The sequence below is a fragment of the Nyctibius grandis genome, chromosome 6 (assembly GCF_013368605.1).
Source record: "Nyctibius grandis isolate bNycGra1 chromosome 6, bNycGra1.pri, whole genome shotgun sequence".
NCBI lineage: Eukaryota > Metazoa > Chordata > Aves > Nyctibiiformes > Nyctibiidae > Nyctibius > Nyctibius grandis.
In genome coordinates, this window is record NC_090663.1 from 23,517,520 (window position 1) to 23,537,493 (window position 19,974).

General features: G+C 36.6%; 1 protein-coding gene across 2 annotated transcripts in view; it reads left to right on the forward strand.

The window, feature by feature from the left end:
• The window catches only part of PCDH7 (protocadherin 7), a 306,886-nt gene that overhangs the window by 71,745 nt on the left and 215,167 nt on the right, over positions 1-19,974 (forward strand). The window lies entirely within an intron of this gene.

A 19,974-nucleotide genomic window follows, 5' to 3' on the forward strand; every position in this document is an offset into this window, starting at 1 on the left:
GTTGCCTTTTTTTCCTTTGTTTCCCTGAAAGGGCTGGCACACTTTTAGGTGTTCAGAGAACAACTATGTATTTGTGGTTGTATCTCAAAGTTGCTGGTTTAGTGGTGTTGGTTGTTTTTTTGGTGAAGATTACCTGCTGAAACTCTTCATGAAAGAACTGCAAAATGTAACCAAATACTTACAACATCATAATTGTTGAGAGGTAGATATTTGGCTAAAATAAGAGACATGCAGTGGTCAATGTACATGCTTAAAACACACTATTATTAATATTATAGTTTATAGTGTTCATCAGGCAAGTAAACATAGTAGCAGAATGTGACTTAAAGTTTTGCTTAGATCTTATTTTCTTTCTTGTCTTTTGGGGGATCAATTCCAGCCTGGCAAACCTAAAAAAATTCTTCCCCATTTACACACAATGTGACGTATGAAGCATAAAGAGGTGAAGCCCTTTTAGTATGAACCTAGATATGAGTATAGGAAAACAGCAGAAAGGAACTAAGGAGGGGTCAGTTTACATAAGCTAGGTGTAAGAAAAGGAAAACTCATGGATACAAATTCTGCAAATGTTTCAGACTTAATTCTATCAATGTTTGTTATGTTTGTCTCCAATTTCCACCCACAAGACAGAGAAAAAGCAGCTGTTCTAATTGTTATAAATAGTTTAACTTTTCAGTTTCAAAAGCACTGATATCTGTAGTTTAGTTTAAAGAAAAAACTAAGATGTATTTTATAAGAAAAGGTAAGCAGAATACTTTCATAGTTCTTAACAATGAAACATTCCTTGTTCATAGCCTATATTGACAGCTCTGGCAACATCATAAATCTTTCCAAATTTCTTATTCCCATTTAGCTATACTTGTGAGGATATATGTTGAGGTCATCTTAAGCATAAAGAAAACAAAGATGCTAAGCTATAAAACAAATATGACTACTAGCATTTTTAACCTCTGTGGATTTGGAAAGCTTTTATATTATATATCAAGGGGTAATTCCTCTGTGTCTCTCTGCTGTTCAAGAAATTCACCCATGACTTTTTTTCAGTGCCAGTATTGTTCTATTCTGTTTCTCAGCTCTTACATTCTAGAAAGCTGCATGGCTGAATATTTAAGAAATGCAGAATATTGCTCATGTTGACATATATAGACTCTCAAAGTGTTTGACAATTGGATTTATGTGCTAGTGTAGTGATACAGACGAATCTCAGCCTTATCATTTTCCTTCTGGAACAGCAGGGAAAACTATGGAAATAACATAGAAGCCCTTGGTAGCCAGCAGTAGATAGTTCCTCAGCCACCCTTCCTTTGCATTTAACTGCAGATGTACTGGTTAGCCTGTAAGGATGAGTAAGTCATCCCTATGCTCACCTTTAATAGCTTAACGCTGGACTTTAAGAAGTTAGGAGGTTTTTTGGAAATAGGAGAGAAAGGAGTCTTAAAATAGGTACAGCAGGATCAAAATGAAATGGAATTTGAAGGAAAGAAAGTCACAAGTATGTGACCAAAAATGAAGAAGTGTTTTCTGATTCCTTATATAGTATTTAAATGACTTTGCAAAGGAAAAAAGTCTCATTAACATCTAAATTGGTAATAAAATGGGGCAAGTACAATCTCCTTGTCATAGCACAGTATCATGCCCTTTCAGTTTTTTAGTTTATTGCTTGCTATTCAGGATTTGTTTAATTTGAATTTTAAAATTAAATTGAAGAGTAAGAGCAAGAAATTAGGTATTATTTTGGTCAGAATGATAAAAGTGAAGTTTGAAACAGTTTCCCAAATGGTGATACAAGCATAAGCAAATGAGCAGAAAAATGTTTCAAAGGGTTTGTAACTCATGGAGCAAAGGAAGTAGTGTATTTGTTGATACTTATCCTTAGCCCACAGAAACTCTTCTGTGTATATACCTCATAATTAGGGCTTCATGTGCCTGCAGGGAGGGTACACAGCCAGGGAGCAGCCTTCATGCACAGTATGCTACCCTAGCAACCTGATACATTTCCAGCAGAAATGTGTGTGGGAGTTAATGCTGATCTTTGCAGAGTTAACCCGTTTTTGGAGAGAGAAGTATGCACAGCTCTTGTGGACTAGTCAGTGTAGCATGGCTTCTGAAATCTATAGGAAAAGAACTTAGGCAGTATATGTTCATATTTGGTATATGTACCTGGATTTTTCTTCCCTCATCCACCAAATCCCTGTGTGGAGAGTAATGTGACATCAGCCACATGAGGTGATGCTCACTAACTGTGCGAATGACCTGTCCTAGGTCTGCTGTTTATTTTTCACCTAAGAGTGATATAAGCTTGAGTGTGTATTTTTCACAGTTATACCAGATTAGCCTTTTAAAAGTGAATTTCCTATTTGCCATTCTAGTGCGTCAGAAAAACTCTGCGGAACTCTTTAAGGGATTATTGGCTTTAAAACATCATGTTATAAACTTTGGCTACCCAGAACCAGATTTGCACAGCTGTCCAAGCCGTAGTGGTGGGGTGGCCAGAAGACAGAAATAGCCATTGAAGCTGAGCTCTGCCAATCCCAGCCAGAACCCTAGGACTAATTTGAGTATGAGAAAAGGTAAATGAGCACAGAAGGGAGAGAGAAAGGGGTGAGAAAAGGAGAGGAATTCTTGTGTCTTACTGAGAACTGAGCCCAACAGCAACGGCGAGTTGAGACCAGAATGTTCATATCTCCTGTCCTTACACTTTCCTCCAGTCAGAGCTAGAAAAACATCACTACTACAGAGTGAATAGCATGTATGTGTCTTGTGGTTGTGTTAATCTCATTCAGTATTTGAAAGACACGGAGTAGAATATCCCTCCTGGGTGCGCAGAGGGTGGGAAATTGCTTAATGGTCAAGTGTGAAAGAGTAGGACTGTGGAGGAGAGAGTTTTCTGAATCTCTAACAGGCAGTAGGGACTATTTGCAGCTTGTATAATTTAATTTTGAACCACCAGAGGAAGAATTTATGTGCACAATTTCTTCTGTTTTCCATCCCCAAAGGAAAGCATCACTGCATCACAGTCTACTCAATCATCTGATATCCTCATTAATCAGCGGAAAAAAGATATGTGTGATAGGAAGCCTGTGTTTGCATACAGTCTCAAGGACATAAATCTGTAAAAATTCTGATTTTTAGCTATCAGTTTTATTGGTGGAGCAATGAAAAGACTTTTCTAAGATACTTGAGTGCAAAGCTTTGAGAGTCATATACAGCAGGGAGTTAAGATTCTAGCTTTACTGAACTTCAGTGGGTTTATCAGAAATAAAAGTTGAGCATCTCACTGAAAGTTTCATCTTTCCTTGTATTAGCATGTAAAGCCTTAAAATTCTGTCATTGCATTCCAGTTAGGACCCCTGAATTCTTTCCTTGAATTTACTAATCTAATCTAAGGGAAAATTGTTGAAGAAAGCTATTTGGCCTATATCCTCTGTTATTTTCTCTGAGAAAATTTGAAATCGGTTTACGCATAAATTAGGTTTGTTCAGAGTTCCAAACCCTTTCTCTCTGGTAATTGACTTTCTACTACTAGTTAAAATAGTAGGGCAGAATAGTAATTCCTGAATGGGTTGAAGGGAAGTAGAATAGTCTGTCATATGTTTTCTGTGTGTCTTTAGCCTAGTGTTCCTGGGATGCCCAACACTTCTCCCCACACAAGAATTATACAAGTCTCCACATAACTGATGTATAAAGGATTGCTCATTTGGCCAAAACCAAAATGAAACAGAGGACGAGTAGTCCTCGTGATGTACTCCTATGCTGCAGTGTATCTCCATTATGCTTAGAGTAAGTCTAAGGTGTATTGCCTCTGTTGCTTCACTGCGAAAGTGGTAGTTCTATATCACTTTAAGCAGAGAATGCTGTGAGCAGCACAGTATAATTTCAGTTGTTTTATTGTATATTACCCGTCATTTTATTTTACCCAGTTGGAGGTGTGATATTGGTTTGAACTATTACAATTTACAGATAAATACATCTTTCTCTATTACGTGGTTCCCTATCAGTCTTTCTACCTACTTTGAAATTTTATATTGCTACCCTTCAATACTACCATGTATTGGATTATCTTCCACATAAAATCAATAGCTTTACTGAAATCCCTGCTGTAGCTGAAGCATCATTCACCTGGAATAGCAAGAAGAAAGGCTTTGCAAGGTTTTCTGAAGATATCTTTCTGGATTTACCAGATCCACTGTGGAATATTATTGGCAGAATTCATAAAAAAGACTATCGCTTGGACTGCACGAGAAATATTGTTGATTTTTTCACTAATGGAAAACAATGGAACTATAATATTAGATATTTTGCACCTTAAATACTTAAAATTAACATTCAAAGTGGCAAGTTTGTCTTTTAAGTTCGAAACTTTCATGAATACAGTCTAAATGAAATTTATACTGGTGAAGGGAGGCCTTCCGTGCGGTATTCATCAGTTGCTATTCTTGTTGAAAACATCTAACTAATAAGAACATAATCATTGCTATTTATACTAGTTCCGGCCCCTGGAAAACAGCATATTAAAATAGGAAACTATTCGTCTTACACCTGAGTAAGTTCATCAGGCATGGATGGAAGATACAATTAATCTTTTTCCTCTTCAACATGACATATATAACTGTGGAAGTTAATTTTCTTGTTTTCAAAATTAAGACAGATCAAAATAAAAAGTGCATTCTGTATGTTTCTGAAGGGGACACATATATATTGATTCACATTAGACTTAAAGCCTTCTGCTTCCACAGTGATGAATATATGTTGGGGTTTTTTTCCGCTTTTTATTGTTAAGTCTCTCACAAGGCAATACTTGGAGTTTAATGTCTACATCTTTCTCTAGTAACCTGCTTTAGATTTTTGCATTGTCTCAGTCTCCTTCACACAAACATAACAAAGAAAAATTGTTTCTGTTTGGCAAGAGGGTCTAACATCCCCACATCCTTTCTGATTCAGCGTTTGTGCTTGTATGATACCAGAATATCAGTGTTCACACTGACCCTGAAAGTAATTATTCTTCACGTATTTCTCCTGTCATTGTAGCCAAATTTTCACCAGACCTGTTGTTCCATTTCTCATATATACCCTTAGGACTGAGACCTCTTTACTTCTTTCCTGAAACGTACTGTTTTAAGAAATTGATTTCAGAGTCCGGCCTTTGTCAAATATCGTTTTCTGCTTTTCACAAACACCAGTAATTACCACTAAAATTCATTAATTACCACTATGGCAATGGTAGCCTGATGCTTGTACTTTTCCACTGACTCTCATTCAAATTCCAAACATTTTAAAAGCTTTTTAAACATTCATCTATCTTCATTTGCTTTGCTTCTCATCCAGTTCCTCTAACACCTGCCCCATCCTTCCTACAGAGTCGTGCCTGCTGGTGTGAAAATATGTTCTGCGGAGTCCTATGAAGCAGCCTACTTGCATTTCTCCTTCTGATCAAGCCTTAATTGCCTTTCCAAACTTAATTATAAAAAGCATACTTTTTCCATTTTTTTTATTTCAATAGCCTCTATTTACACACATTTGCTTTCTATAATGCTATTATAGGAGTATGTTACGTTGTACATACTTCTGTCTGCTTTGCTATTCTAATACATATATTTTTAATGGTGGGGGAAATACATGCACTCCAAATTAGATTGCTATTGGTTTGACTCCATCTCTGTATTCTAGGATGGCTGGTCTTATTAAAGTGTATATCAAATACTTACGATACTATCTATGGTTCTACTCTGCATGGATATAGAGGGAATTTGCATGACACAGCAAGTATCATCTTTTGGCAGGAGTGCCTTGACTGTGGCAGCACTGCTACATGTGCTTTTACCTTTGTTCATGTCTTTTCAAACTTACGTTTCAGAAGTCAATATTGCAACAGGAGAAGAGATAAAGACATAGAGTTTGAGAGCACTTTAGGGCACTAAATAAATCACTGGAGCACTTCAGCCAAGTCTGCTGATGCAGCCTAACAAGAATATGGGATTACCAAATTACAGTGTGTGTGCTCACAGCACTTCTATGAAAGTGAGTCAGTGGGGAAGGGTTTGAGAGGACTATTTCAAATAGAGTGACTGAGCTGAAACACAAACTGAGTGTGTATCCTCTAGGTATGGGGAAGATCTTCACCGGCATTTTACTTATGTTTGACATTTCTAAAGGGCCAAAAGCAAAAATAAGATATCACATATGGATTTACAATAAAGTCATAACTTCACCTACACCTTTACTTTCCACCTACTGTGTGGAAAGAAGAACAGGAATAAGAGTGTTTAAGATGTGTCCAACTTGTAATTTTAGTTGTATTCATGTAGTAGTATTTTAGCCATGCATATTTGGCCATCATGAAAGAATCACAGGTACCTTTTTGGTAGTTTCTTGACAGGTGTTTGCAGCAAACTTCTGAGGTTCCCTGTAGGACCTGTTTTCTGTAAAACTAGTGTGTTACTTCACTGTATTGCAGAGATTTTCTCCTTCTGGCCCATAGTTACTTCAGTTCAACTGATGTACCACACGTCTCATTTTACATAGACTGGAGATCAGGGTATCCCTGTCATAAGACATTTGAAGTTTTTCATGCAATCTGCACTATGAAAGAATGTACTGTGAACTGCAGAGATCACCCTGTTGTGCATCTTTCAACCGGTGACTTTATTCCCTGTTGTTAGGAAGGCTGACAGTTCTTGCCTCAAATCAAGATTTGTTCTGCTGCTGAATAACGACACTGTGCAGTACTTTGAATGTGTGGCTCTCTTAGAACTGAGGTAATCCTTTCTGTGACAGATTACATAAGTGTAGTTGGCTTATGCCACTTTTTCAGAAGCTACAGAAACCATAGTGTTATTTTGTAAGTTAAAAAAGTTTGTAATTAATTCTGACATTCTGAATTTTTTTTCCAAATGCATTCCAAAGTCTGTTACTGTCTGAGCATTTGTTGAGCATGTAGATCTTATTATCAGGTGTAGTTTGCATCCTTAACACCATAGATATCAAAGTCATCATTTTTCAGTGTGTTGTGGGATTTTCAGAGTATAAAGAGACTGTGAAGTGGTATTTGTTTCACATGACACACTACTCTTATGGTGTTCTTGATTATTATATAATTTTTAATAAAGTATTTAATATTTTACTTAGTGTTATTGAACTCAGCATTAACGTGCTTTTTAATAATGTTTTTTGGTGAAGTTTTGTATAATGCTTTAAAGTATTATAAGGCTTTTATATGTATTTAAAGCCTTTATATATCTTTAAGTCTTTTAAGTATTATATGGCTGAGGATGTATATGCACATGATTGCTCATTAATACTCTGCTGGCATCAATATGAAAAGCAGAATCTTTCCTTAAGAGTCCATAAAGAGAGACCATACAGGCGACTTTCTTTAGATAATATGATCTTCACTGAGCTTAAGCAACCATTTAGGTCCATACAGAGTGGAACAAGCCTGTAAGATGAGTTGTGTCCAGGAAAACAGAATTGAAATTTATGTTTCTTCTACTGTGTCATTATTTCCACTACACTGTACTTATGGGTCTGAGACAATCACTTCCCTTCTCACTAGCGAGTGATGGCAAGAAATATTCAAATTTTTTCTTATCTTTTTGAAATCTGAAAGAACTAGTTATGCTACCTGATTGTGAGTTGGGATAATCCAAGAAAAAAACTTAACTAATTACATTTTAAAAAAGGAAAATAGGCCTTCCCCGCCCCCCCCCCCCCCGCTTTCAATCAGAGCAATAAAATATAGGTATGTCAGCAGACAGTTCCAGTTTGGTCTGCTTGGCTTCTTAGCCCTTTACACATTTTCAATTGTCTTGACTTCAACGATATGAGACGCACTTGTCTCCTTTATAAGCAGAATGATATTAAAACCAATTTTCTATTTTCTTAGACCTTTATATTTTTAAGTATTCATCACATGTTTAAATCTATGTATAGCTCCATTGGCTTCCATGTGGTTATTCAATTGCTGAGAATTTAATACACATATAATTCTGGGTCCCTGTTACTTGCTTTTATAAACTCTTTGTGGATTTGCGAGGAGATGACTTATCTGATTTCTCAAATTTAGTAAATATTTCCCTGCTAAGTTCTCTATGTGCTACCAATTTAATCGTACTTTTAATTAGAAAATTATAAAGATGTTAATGAAGGTTAATAAATAATAAATAATACAAGGATCATAAAAGCAAGAAAGATAGTGAAAACTAATTGCAATGTTGTGAAAACAAAAAGCGTGCTTTACATTGATAAGTAATTCCTGCATTGTAAATAATTGTGTATTTTAAGCATTAAGTAAATGTTGGATGAGGAATTTTTTTTTTTTTTTTTTTTTTTTTTTTTGCCCTGGGGATGACATTAAAATGTGAGCTCATTTGAAAGGCTGCTTAGTCTAAAAAGGAATTGATTTTTTTCATCAAATGACAGGTTGAAAATCTTGCCATATCTATCTGAAGAATATAACCTGCAGGCTGACCAGGTACAGTAACTACATACATTTCAATACTAGTTTGAGATGTTTAGACCTGTAGTAATAGATATGCAGATTTTATAAAAAAGCATAAACTGTGATGCTTAATGAGGTATTAAGCCACATCATGTTTTCAAGGAAATCATCTGTCACTGAAATATCCCACAGGATTCAACAAAGGTAAATTCAATTCTTTATTTTACATATACTGAGAACTTGCTTTGTTGAGTCTGCATCAATCTTTTTCAGCCTTCCCTTCCTCTGTAACTTGAGGAAAAAAAAAAAAATCTCCTTACCATACCAGTTCCTCCTTCCTGCTCATTAAATGTCTTTTAATTCATTTCATCCTTCACTACGCTTTTTTGTGTTTGAAATGCAGTCAAGTTTCATCTAGTCTGTCCCTTCATCTCTGATAATAATAATGATACTTCTTTTTTTCTTCTCCTACACTATCCTTTGCTTATCTAAGATTCTCTCTTTTCCATTATTGGGCTTTTATTTGAAATCAGGCACCTTGCAGTTGGTTATGTTTATCATATTAGAAATGGCTTTTTTTTTTTTGACCGTGAAGGTGGGTTACTTTACATTTTCTTCCTCATTATTTTTTTAATTCTTTCTCCCTATCTTGTATTCTACATTTTGAAGTTCTTTGCACATGATGTTTATTTGCCATTTGAGGAAAAGTTTCAACGAGCTCTTTTGACATCTTCTCATAGAATTTCAGCAAAATTGATGCAGATGTGAAGACAGAGGCTGTTCTGGGGTTGGGGGAGTTATTTTAAATAAATAGCTACATAGGTTTGATTTTCATCTTCTTAAGTGGGTGAGATGACATTCATTAGTTAATATGCAGTTTTTCTAGCTGATAGGATTCTTCTAAGAAAACAGACAAGCAAACGTGAATCCTGAGTAATGATACAGCACTCAATTGTGCAGATAGAATTATGACAGAATTTAATATAAGATTTAAATCATAAAATTCATAGCCTTTTTCAGTGTTAATAAATCACACATGCATTTTGGTACTCTGCATGGTAGCAGACATGGTCAAAATAATTGAAACAATACAGATCTTTTGTTTACAGCTGAATGAAGAACACCTGTGTGCAGCTGCAGAGAGTTTTATAAAGGACGCTATTCTAAGGGCACATTAGTTTATTTTCTGCAGACACATAGAGTATATAAATTATAACAGGACAATTTGTCAGTTTACCTACTCATATATGCATTTAGAACACGTTTTAAAGACCTATGTTTAAATCCCTGTTACTTCGCTATTCATGCTAATTCTTGCATTCAGTGTAAAATTCAATTAATTCACTTAGACTATTTTTCTTGTTTCAGAAGTATCCAGTCATAGACTGGGGCCTGTTATTCTAGGCACATTAAAAACAAGTGTCTTGTGGGTAATGAAGGCATTTGATACTGAGAAATGAGGATCATAAGCTAATGATTCTACTAATAAAGTTGTCATTAAAACTTGACATGGATTAGAAAAGCAAAAGATCCAAAACACTGCAACATTAAACAAACATTTCAAGACATATTGTGCTAGTTTACTATCTGTTGGGGTTTTTTTCCCCCATCTCTCTTGTGGTAATCTTACAACAGACATTCTATATGTTCTATAAATGACTATAAAGGCCTTTCCTGAAGAAGTTATTCAACTAAAACAGATGTTATTATATCTTATGATATATGTGTGGACTTCCATTCAGTTTAAATAATCTATATTGCTTTTGAGTGGTTACAGAAAGTTATTAAAGGGTATGGTTTGGTTTACCATATATAAATCAAAGTTGTGTATGAACAGGTATGAATAAATTCTAACTGCACTGAAAATCCAGAACTGAATTATGCTAATTGTATAGCTTAAAAGTTTATTGAAAATTATTCACTTACCCCCCAGCCCAGCAAAGGGATAGCTTATGATAGGGAGAATAATACAAATGTTTATATTAATGGTAAATATATCAGCCTTTGATTTATAATATAATACTCCATCTAATATATGCTTTAAAAAGTTTAAAAGCATACACATTTTGGCTGGAAGAGTTGTAATGAGCCTTCAAATACAACAGCACTTCAATATCCATTGAAAATCAGCTTTATTTGAAAAGCTAGCTTAACCCTTAGCAATGTGAATACCTAGTATTGTTTTATTGGAGGTTGGAAATCTGACTGAAGTGCATTCTTTTAAAAATAACACAAAGAAATAATTCATGATAGCACTTTCACTCATTTTTGGACTTTTACATTTTAATATTTCTTTCTATATATTTATGATTTTTTTTCCATAACACCAATAAATTTCACTCTCACAATTAAGTTTTCCAAAAGAGAAATATATGAATTTTCTGTGCTTTTGGAGTGCCTTATGCATAAGAATTCCACATACGGAAATCAAGTGTGGTATCAGGGAGGGCCTTATATTGTATGGTAGAATTAAACATTTTTATAATTGGCATTTGAAACTGGAATTTGTAAATGTAAACTATATATTGACTACACACCACTTCATACACCAGTCTTGAAAAACCATTGTCTTTTGCTGTAAACAAAACAAGGCCATGTATTCAAATTCTGTACAGCTAAAGCCTACAATTTAGCTTGGCAGAGCAAACTTTGGCCTTAAAATCTTGTCTGTAAAGAACCCTTCATGGGTAAGTGTAATTTCCATCAGCAATATATACCCATTAGATTAGCATTTTGCCGTAATTGTTACTGATTTCCATGGACTGATACATCAAGTTCATTTGTCAGGATGTTGATTCAGTGGTATATATTTGGAATTGTCTTGGCCTGGTGATGATGTGGGAATGGAGTGTATGAGGAATTAAATGCTTGTGTTTGGTAGTTATATGAGAGTTTCACATTGTTAAGATGTAATTTAAATAGACAAAGTAAAAATAGAATTCTGTGCCTTTTTTAACAAGGACAAATTAAATGATTCATTTGCAAATTGCATGTCCCCAAAGTAAGTTAAGGAAGGAGTTATGTTCTATGAATAAATAGGTTCAATGTGGGTTACAAAGTCTTATTTTTTCAAAGGCAAATTGTTAAAATTTAAGAAAATTTCCCCTGATAAGTTACATGATGACCAAATTCAGGATTGCACTTTGTGAAATACTGCCTATATTTTTTGTAAAATGCTTTACATGAACTCTGATAATTTTCATGTCAGCTTCACTCATTGCTGTCCGTCAGTACATCAGAGTTTTCCTAGCTAGCTTTGGTCACTGGATGATTCTTCATATGCACATTCCCTGTGAGATATGAACACCTACAGTGGGTTGTGCAGCTTTAAGGCCGCTTGATATACCCTCCTTAGAGCTGTAGAGCAATGTGCTGGAGTTCTCTACTCTGGTGTGGTGTTCCACTATCCAGTTTTAAAGAAGATTACATGCTAGTCAGCAATCCTGTGGTGTTAGTTGACTCCTCCTTCACTCATCACCGTTGAAGTAAAAATGAAGTATTCATAAGCAATATGGTGACAAGGACATATAAAGACGTATTTGCAGGGAAGTGGGAAGCTAAGCATGCCTGTATCTGCCTTGTACTTTTATTAATTCCCAAGGTCACTTGGCTGAAGATTGAGTTCTTATGCCTTCCTATGCCTTCTTATGCCTTAAATGTCACATCTTCATTTTGCTTTCTTAGATTACAGACACACACTTTCTTTATTACCTCGACTCCATCTTTGATGATTATTCAGTTATTTCTATCATTCCCTCTTTTCCATACCTCTTTACAAAACATGATCATAATATGACCATTTTTGCATGAATACACAGTCATATGGTTTTGATTTTGAATGATATTATGTCTATATTAATAAAGACAATCAGGGGTTTTAAGCCATTTTGAATAAGCTAACTTTGAATGAACCATCATGAAAACAGTGAGGACAGAACAGCATGAATATAATAAAAATGTGTTTATATAACTACTTAGAATTTTTTCTGCTAGCAGTTCCAAGAACTGGAAAGATAAATATTCTCATAGATTAGAGAGTTTATTGTTATTTTCATTATATAATGAGACAGGGATGGCAACCATTTTCAACTAATTCAATTAAGACCCATCTACTTTCAAAGCTACTTCATAATGGTGAGAGAGAATATTTCCCTCATGACATTTGTTCTTGTGGCCCTTACTCTGAAGTGCATTTGTTCTTCCATGTACATACTGAGGTAAGCAGCTGTTTGCAACTCTTCAGCAACTGTAATTTAAACATTATTTTACAGGAAAGCAGGAGAGATTCTCTTCCCATGAAATGAAAAGTGAAGTTTGTACATTTTAACTGTCTTGAGGGACTATTTCCAGTTCTCTCTTATCTGTCTCATTGTAGTAACCATTTAACGTTGTAATAGCATGATACAATATGACAACCGTAAAGTCTTAACAACAGGCTTTATTGTAGTCAGCCTTCTCTATGGCTGCAAATTTGGAAAATGAAGATAAGACTGTGGAGGCCTTATCCATGCTTCAGATTTTCATGGAGGCTGGTTATTGACTGATTTTTATACAGATTTTATATCTGTTAAATTCTTTTATATAGGAGCATGATATTTTTCCCAATGAAATTGTATAGCATTAATATGTGTACTGTTATATTAGCTTGCAATAGCTTTAGTGACTCACATTGAAAGATACTGTCCCTTTCTTTACAGCTGTATTGATCTGGTTTCTAATACTAGTATATCTACACCTACAATTTAGCTAAGCATGGGTAGGTATACAGTTATTATTAAAGGGATGAAGCTTGTGTGTAAACAAAATCAGTCTTCTTTCAGGGAAGAGAATCTTCATCCATAACTGTGTCACAGCACCTTTCTGCCAGAAAAGCTCACTCTATGAAGGTGCACCTCAGAAACAGCCAAGTAAATTCTGCATCCTCAGAAACAGAGCAGTTCTGCTTCCTCCAGCACACTAGACACCTTTCTGGGCTATGATAATGCTATACACTTTTTCACCCCCCCTCTAGCCAGGTTTAAAGGCTGAACCAAAATGGAGCCCTGAACATAGTTTCTCAGAGACTAACTTGAAATGATGATAAATTACTTCACCCTGATTCAATTCATTTAGAGATTAATAATAAGATAACTCTTATTTTAATTAAAAAACACTTCTTTTTTTCTTTTTTCCAAAATCTATTAAGAAAACAATGAAGACAGAATTTCTGTTGTGAAGATGCATGCGTTAATATATTTAAGAAAATATCTTTTAAAATTTTCTTATTGCTCCTAAGCAACCTAGATGGCTTTACAGCCTATCTCCTAAATAATCTTCTGGCCTAGGCAGCATAGCAGCACAAGTGTTTTAGTAGAACAGAGCATGGAGACCTTTTCACATTTGCCTGTCATTAGAAAATGCATATATGTGTACAGGAAGTCAGTATCAGGCTGAGTTACTGAATGCCGCCTTTGCCTCAGTCTTACTGCTAAGGCTGTTGTTCAGGAATCCCAAACCCCAGAGGTACGAGAGAAAGTCTGGAGAAAGAAAGACTTTCCCTTGGTTGAGGAGGATCAAGTTAGAGATCTTTTAGTCAAACTGGATACCCACAAATCCATGGGCCCCGATGGGATGTACCCACGAATGCTGAGGGAGCTGGCAGATGTTATTGCCAAGCCACTCTCCATCATCTTTGAAAGGTCACGGAGAACAGGAGAGGTGCCTGAGGACTGGAGGAAAGCCAGTGTCACTCCAGTGTTCAAAAAGGGCAAGAAGGAGGAACTAGGAAACTACAGACCAGTCAGCCTCACCTCCATCCCTGGAAAGGTAATGGAACAGCTCATCCTGGATGCCATCTCTAAGCTTGTGGAGGAAAAGAAGGTTATCATCAGGGGTAGTCAACATGGATTCACCAAGGGGAAATCATGCTTGACCAATCTGATGGCCTTCTATGAGGACATGACCAGCTGGGTAGATGAGGGAAGAGCAGTGGATGTTGTCTACCTTGACTTCAGCAAAGCTATTGACACTGTCTCCCATAACATCCTCAGAGGAAAGCTCAGGAAGTTGTGGGTTAGATGAGGGGACAGTGAGGTGGATCGAAAACTGGCTGAATGGCAGAGCTCAGAGGGTTGTGGTCAGCGTTGCTGAGTCTAGTTGGAGGCCTGTAGCTAGTGGTGTTCCCCAGGGGTCAGTATTGGGTCCAGTCCTGTTTAACGTATTCATCAATGATCTGGATGAAGGGACTGAGTGTACATTCAGCAAGTTTGGGAGGAGTGACTGATACACCAGAAGGCTGTACTGCCATTCAGCATGACCTGGACAGGCTAGAGAGCTGGGCAGAGAGGAACCTCATGAAGTTCAGCAAAGGCAAGTGTAGGGTCTTGCACCTAGGGAGGAATAACCTCATGCACCAGTACAGGCTGGGGGTTGACCTGCTGGAAAAGCAGTTCTGTGGAGAAAGACCTGGGAGTTCTGGTGGACAAGTTCCCCATGAGCCAACAATGTGCCCTTGTGGCCAAGAAGGCCAGTGGTATCCTGGGGTGCGTTAGGAAGTGTGCGGCCAGCAGGTCAAGGGAGGTTATCCTTCCCCTCTACACTGCCCTAGTGAGGCCACACCAGGAGTACCGTGTGCAATTCTGGGCCCCACAGTTCAAGAAAGATAAGGAACTACTGGAGAGAGTCCAGCGAAGGGCTACAAAGATGATTAGAGGACTGGAGCATCTCTCTTATGAGGAGAGGCTGAGGAAGCTGTGTCTGTTTAGCCTGGAGAAGAGAAGACTGAGGGGGGATCTTATCTACACTTACAAATACCTTAAGGGCAGGTGTCAAGAGGATGGGGCCAGGCTATTCCCAGTGGTGCCCAGAGACAGGACAAGGGGCAATGGGCACAAACTGAAACATGGGAAGTTCCATCTGAATATGAGGAAAAAGTTCTTTCTTTTGACGGTCGCAGAGCACTGGAACAGTCTGCCCAGGGAGGTTGCGGAGTCTCCTTTTCTGGAGATATTCAAAACCCACCTGGATGTGACACTGTGCAATGTGCTCAAGGTGAACCTGCTTTGGCAGGGGTTTGGACTAGATGATCTCCAGAGGTCCCTTCCAACTGTAAACATTCTGTGATTCTGTGATCATATTCAAGTGCCAGTTAAATCTCAATGAAGGACTTTGACTTTTTACAGAGTGGTGAAGCTCGTTCCCTGTATGCAACTGCTGGTATTGCAAAAGCGGCAGTAAATTGTCAGAGCCTTTTTTATAGTCTGACAATATTTTCTAGAGGAAGCAAGATCTCCTCCATAGTCTTGCTATGTAATCTACATGCAGAGAAAAACAAAAAAAGCAGATGGCAACTTCTACTTTCTTCCTGCAGCCACAAGCTGGAGTACCACAAGCATGCTGTCTTAATGCTACACACTTTGGCAGATGGCAGCAACAATGTTTAGCCTGTATATACGACAAAGTTATAATGGAAATGCATCCAGTTAGGAGAATATTTCTTGTGGTAATGATGAAGAGTGCAGTATTTTTTTAATGTTCTCTGGTGTCTGTATTTTATCTTTACCTGACTCAAAGTAGAAAAAAAAAAACCCAAACAATTTAATGCACCTTCTTTTTCTCTGAGCATGGATCAGAGAGGTCAGAACCTCAGTCAACAAAATGTGAGTGATCAGTCCCTGTAGACATGTGAGAATTAATGAAACACAATATTGTTTAACAAGAGTTTAATAAAGCTTTATTACAATGAAAATCTTCAATAGGAAACTTCAGAGCAAGAAAGGATACATGTACAATGTCTGTTAATTCCAGACATGATTGTAATACCATGGTAGTGAAAAAGCATCTGCTGTTGTAATATTACTTAACAGATTTAAAGATAAAGAGTGAGAGTATGGCATGCCATAGGGTTTTTTATGGGAAATAATGCAAAATATGGCTAGCATACTGAAATAAGAGCACAGTATTCCACATAGTACTCCTCATGTGCCCTCCCTTGCTTATCCATACAAATGAAAGAACATACAAAAGAGTGCATTCTCAGCATCAGTGTTTTTTGACATCAGTCTCTGTTCACATGAGTAGCCCCATTGACTTAATGCGTCTATTCATGTCAAAAGATTTCTCATGTGACCATGGTCTGCAGGGTTGCTCCCAGGTTCTAAAAGAGACCTTTATAGCAGTGCAAATCACTAAGTAAGGGAATTATATATTGTTTCTTACTACATAAGTCTTTGATTTCAATGATTTGGTAATCTGAGCCAGGTTGAAACTGATTACTTGAGGCTTACTTAGGACAAAAATGTGTAAGTGGTAAAGAATGCCCACGGACATGAGTGACTGAGCTCTTTGAAAATGCGCTTGCCCTCCTCTTCCTTATAAATGAGATTCAGGTGTAATTATTGTTTCCTAATACAATTAATCTTCATAATGAATGACACACATTAATGTACAGAGAATAATTTGCAGTTGAGCTCTTTCTTGTAGTGGTTCTGTGTTTCTGAGAGGTTGAAGAGGGGCAGGATGTGCACCAAGTTACAGCATCCAGGGATATCCCACGGAAATACTTGCTGAAAGGCATAGAAAGAGAAGGAAGAACAGGGATAAACTGCATATTCCAGAGGAGTGTTTATGAGGTTTCTGAGCTGTCCTCTGATTTTCAGCTTGTCTTGATTAATAAACTAAAAGAACGGTATAACGGCAAATTACACAAAAATTTACTTTGAAACATTTCTTCATCTAATGATAAAGCTGTCAACTTTTTGGTAAGTTTTAAGAATACAAAATTAAAACTTCAGAAATACATTGTAATCTTGATTTCTAAGACTTACTGTTATGGATCTAACTCATTAAATTAACACTGTTGATCTGAAAGTCAGCATCGACGGATGCCAGTAGAAAGACTCCATAGATTTAGTAGGCTTTTTGTTAGACACTTGTTTCACTAACAATCCTGGCTAATTAAACACTTTGGTAGTAAAAGAAAAATCCCATTAGCAGCATTGCAGTTTTGAAGAGTGTGAAGTTAGATATTAACTCTTGTGTATGGCATTTTTTAACTTGCTTTTTCCTAAGTACTGACTCAGCTCAGAGTCCAGCTCATTATCTTCAAGAACATAAGTGAGGGAGAGGGACCACGAGCAATATATATTCTTTTTTTTCTCTTGAAACCAACAAATATGCAAGCGTAATATTCTGTCTGATACATTAGGAGACAGTTTATGTTTTTGTGGAAAATTAAGAGTAGCACTTTGCTTTGAAAAACAATGTTAGGAAAATGTCCTTTGAGATTTTGTTTTCCAGTAGGTTCTTTAGATGATGTTGTATGTCTAAATACCTATGCATACCTCATTGTATATATTCGGTCTTTTCCTCCTACTGGAATTCAGTGGTAAAATTTTGGTGAGCAGGATTTTAAAATGGAAATGCTATGTGAGATGGAGACAGATATTTATCTGTGTATAATATGACCAGCTAGAGTGCTCTTGCCATAACACAAGTATGCTATGAAGATTCCATAGTCTCAGTGTTTCTGGATGGATTCCCAGTTTTAGAAGGAGAGAAGCTGACCAGCACTTTGCCAGTGGTAACAGAAGCCTTTAATCAGAGTCTGGAAAATTAATTCTCTATAAAAGCACCTGGATGCTTTTCCTGCCTTGTAGTCATCTTCATTCACAGTGCTTTATGCTTTACTTGTGGACTCTATCATAAACTAAAGTTAGAAAAAGAAAAGCAAAAGCAAAACTGCTGCCATCAGCAGAAGACAACAGATGCCTTGGTGGGAAATGAGTTTCAAACTGAAAATTAATACAATGAATGGTAGGGCTACAACATGTGGAATACAGAGTGAACTAAAAAGGGGAAATTGTTCTTTCTACTGAGCAAGCTATTTGGCATATTTTTATTCATGCATTTGATAACACTGTTATCCTAACATTGTTCTGCCTGTAAAGCTTTTCCAACCATAATATACAAGAGCTTTGTTTTTCCCTTCACTGTGATGACTCTGTCCTTTGGTATTTTTCATAGCTTGACATAAGGCAGTAATGGTTCTATTAGCTGCACTGTATCTGCTGAGCTTGCTGTTTTCAGGGAGCATGTCATCACCAATGCCTTTCTGCAGTTTCCTTATTAACATGTGCCCTTTACTGACTCTGCAGGAGCTATCACCTAGAATTAAATATTTTCTGCTAGACCTGTCCTTAGTCTCTGCAAAATGATTACAATCTATTACGCCACCCTTTTGCTGACAGGCAGATACCACTGAGATTACAATAAAATTACTCCACATTTAAATATGATACTACCTTGCTGCACTAAGTATTGATAAAAAGAAATGTTGGAAAAAATCCTTTCAGTTCGGTAACCGGTGATGAACTTTTGAGAAGAAAAATGTGGATACTTATTGAAATGATCATATCAGCTATGCTGTAATAGTTGTGATGACCATAATAATGGAAAATGTAAAGCATTCCAATACCTTTTTGCTTCATTAAAATTTCTAATAATGTGTAGAGTAGCATAGACGTTTAAAAGATACAAGAGAGTTGTAATGGAAAACAAAAGCTTTGAAATTATTCATATTTAATTTTGTCTTTAACACAAAAGACAAAAGAAGTATCCCTGAGCATTTCCTAATGCAAGATCTTTACATGTTTTCAAGAAAACCCTATGTGCAGACTATTGTTAAGCTTTTTCATTGGAGAAAAGGGAAACACCATAGCTGTCATTGTTGATTTGAATGTAAACATGTTCTTTCTTTTTGGGACATATTTGTCTTCCTTTCAAACCCTGTTCCAATGCAACCTCAAAAGTCTCATTGTAGAATTACCTTTATTTTTACTAAGATATCACCTCCATCATTGTAGAAGATTTTGGTGTGAGCTACTCCCAGTGGGTGTAATGCTCTTGCTGCAGCTTCTTTGGAGCTGGTAGGAATTGTTGCTGTGTAGATAAAAGGCGGCGGCTAAGCTCCCCCCAAGTGGGTGCTGTTTAGGTATTTTGCTTCTAAAAATTTTGTTCTGTAAGTAAAATATTGCTTGAACTTAAAGCCTCCTGCATCAGTGCGCTGCCTTATAGGCAGGGCTATGCTTACATGGCACAGTGAAGCCCTCTTTGTGAAAGTCTAAGGACCCATTTTGTAATTCTGACACTTTTTGCTTTTATGAGCATATTCCTTTGCTTTGTCTCCGTCTCACAATAGCCTAAAACATTGTAACTGTGATCAGACTCAGTCCTACTCTTTCTGAAGAATGGCACTTTATAGATATAAGGAAAACTTCCTGCCATAAAGAATTTACCATATAAACATATCAGTACATTCCTAACCTATATTTTGTAAAATGCTTTACATTTTTAGCCTTGAGGGCTGCCTTTCTTTAGCACCCAGCTGTTTTTTTCATGTTTTACACATGAACCTGCATGCACCACAAGGAAAGACAGATCACTGTCACATTAAAATATGCATGCCTGCTTTATAAAAGTCATATGCTTCATTTACATGGGATGACCGGCTACAAAGAAACATATTGTGTAATACATCATTTCAAAATTAATATCTATTT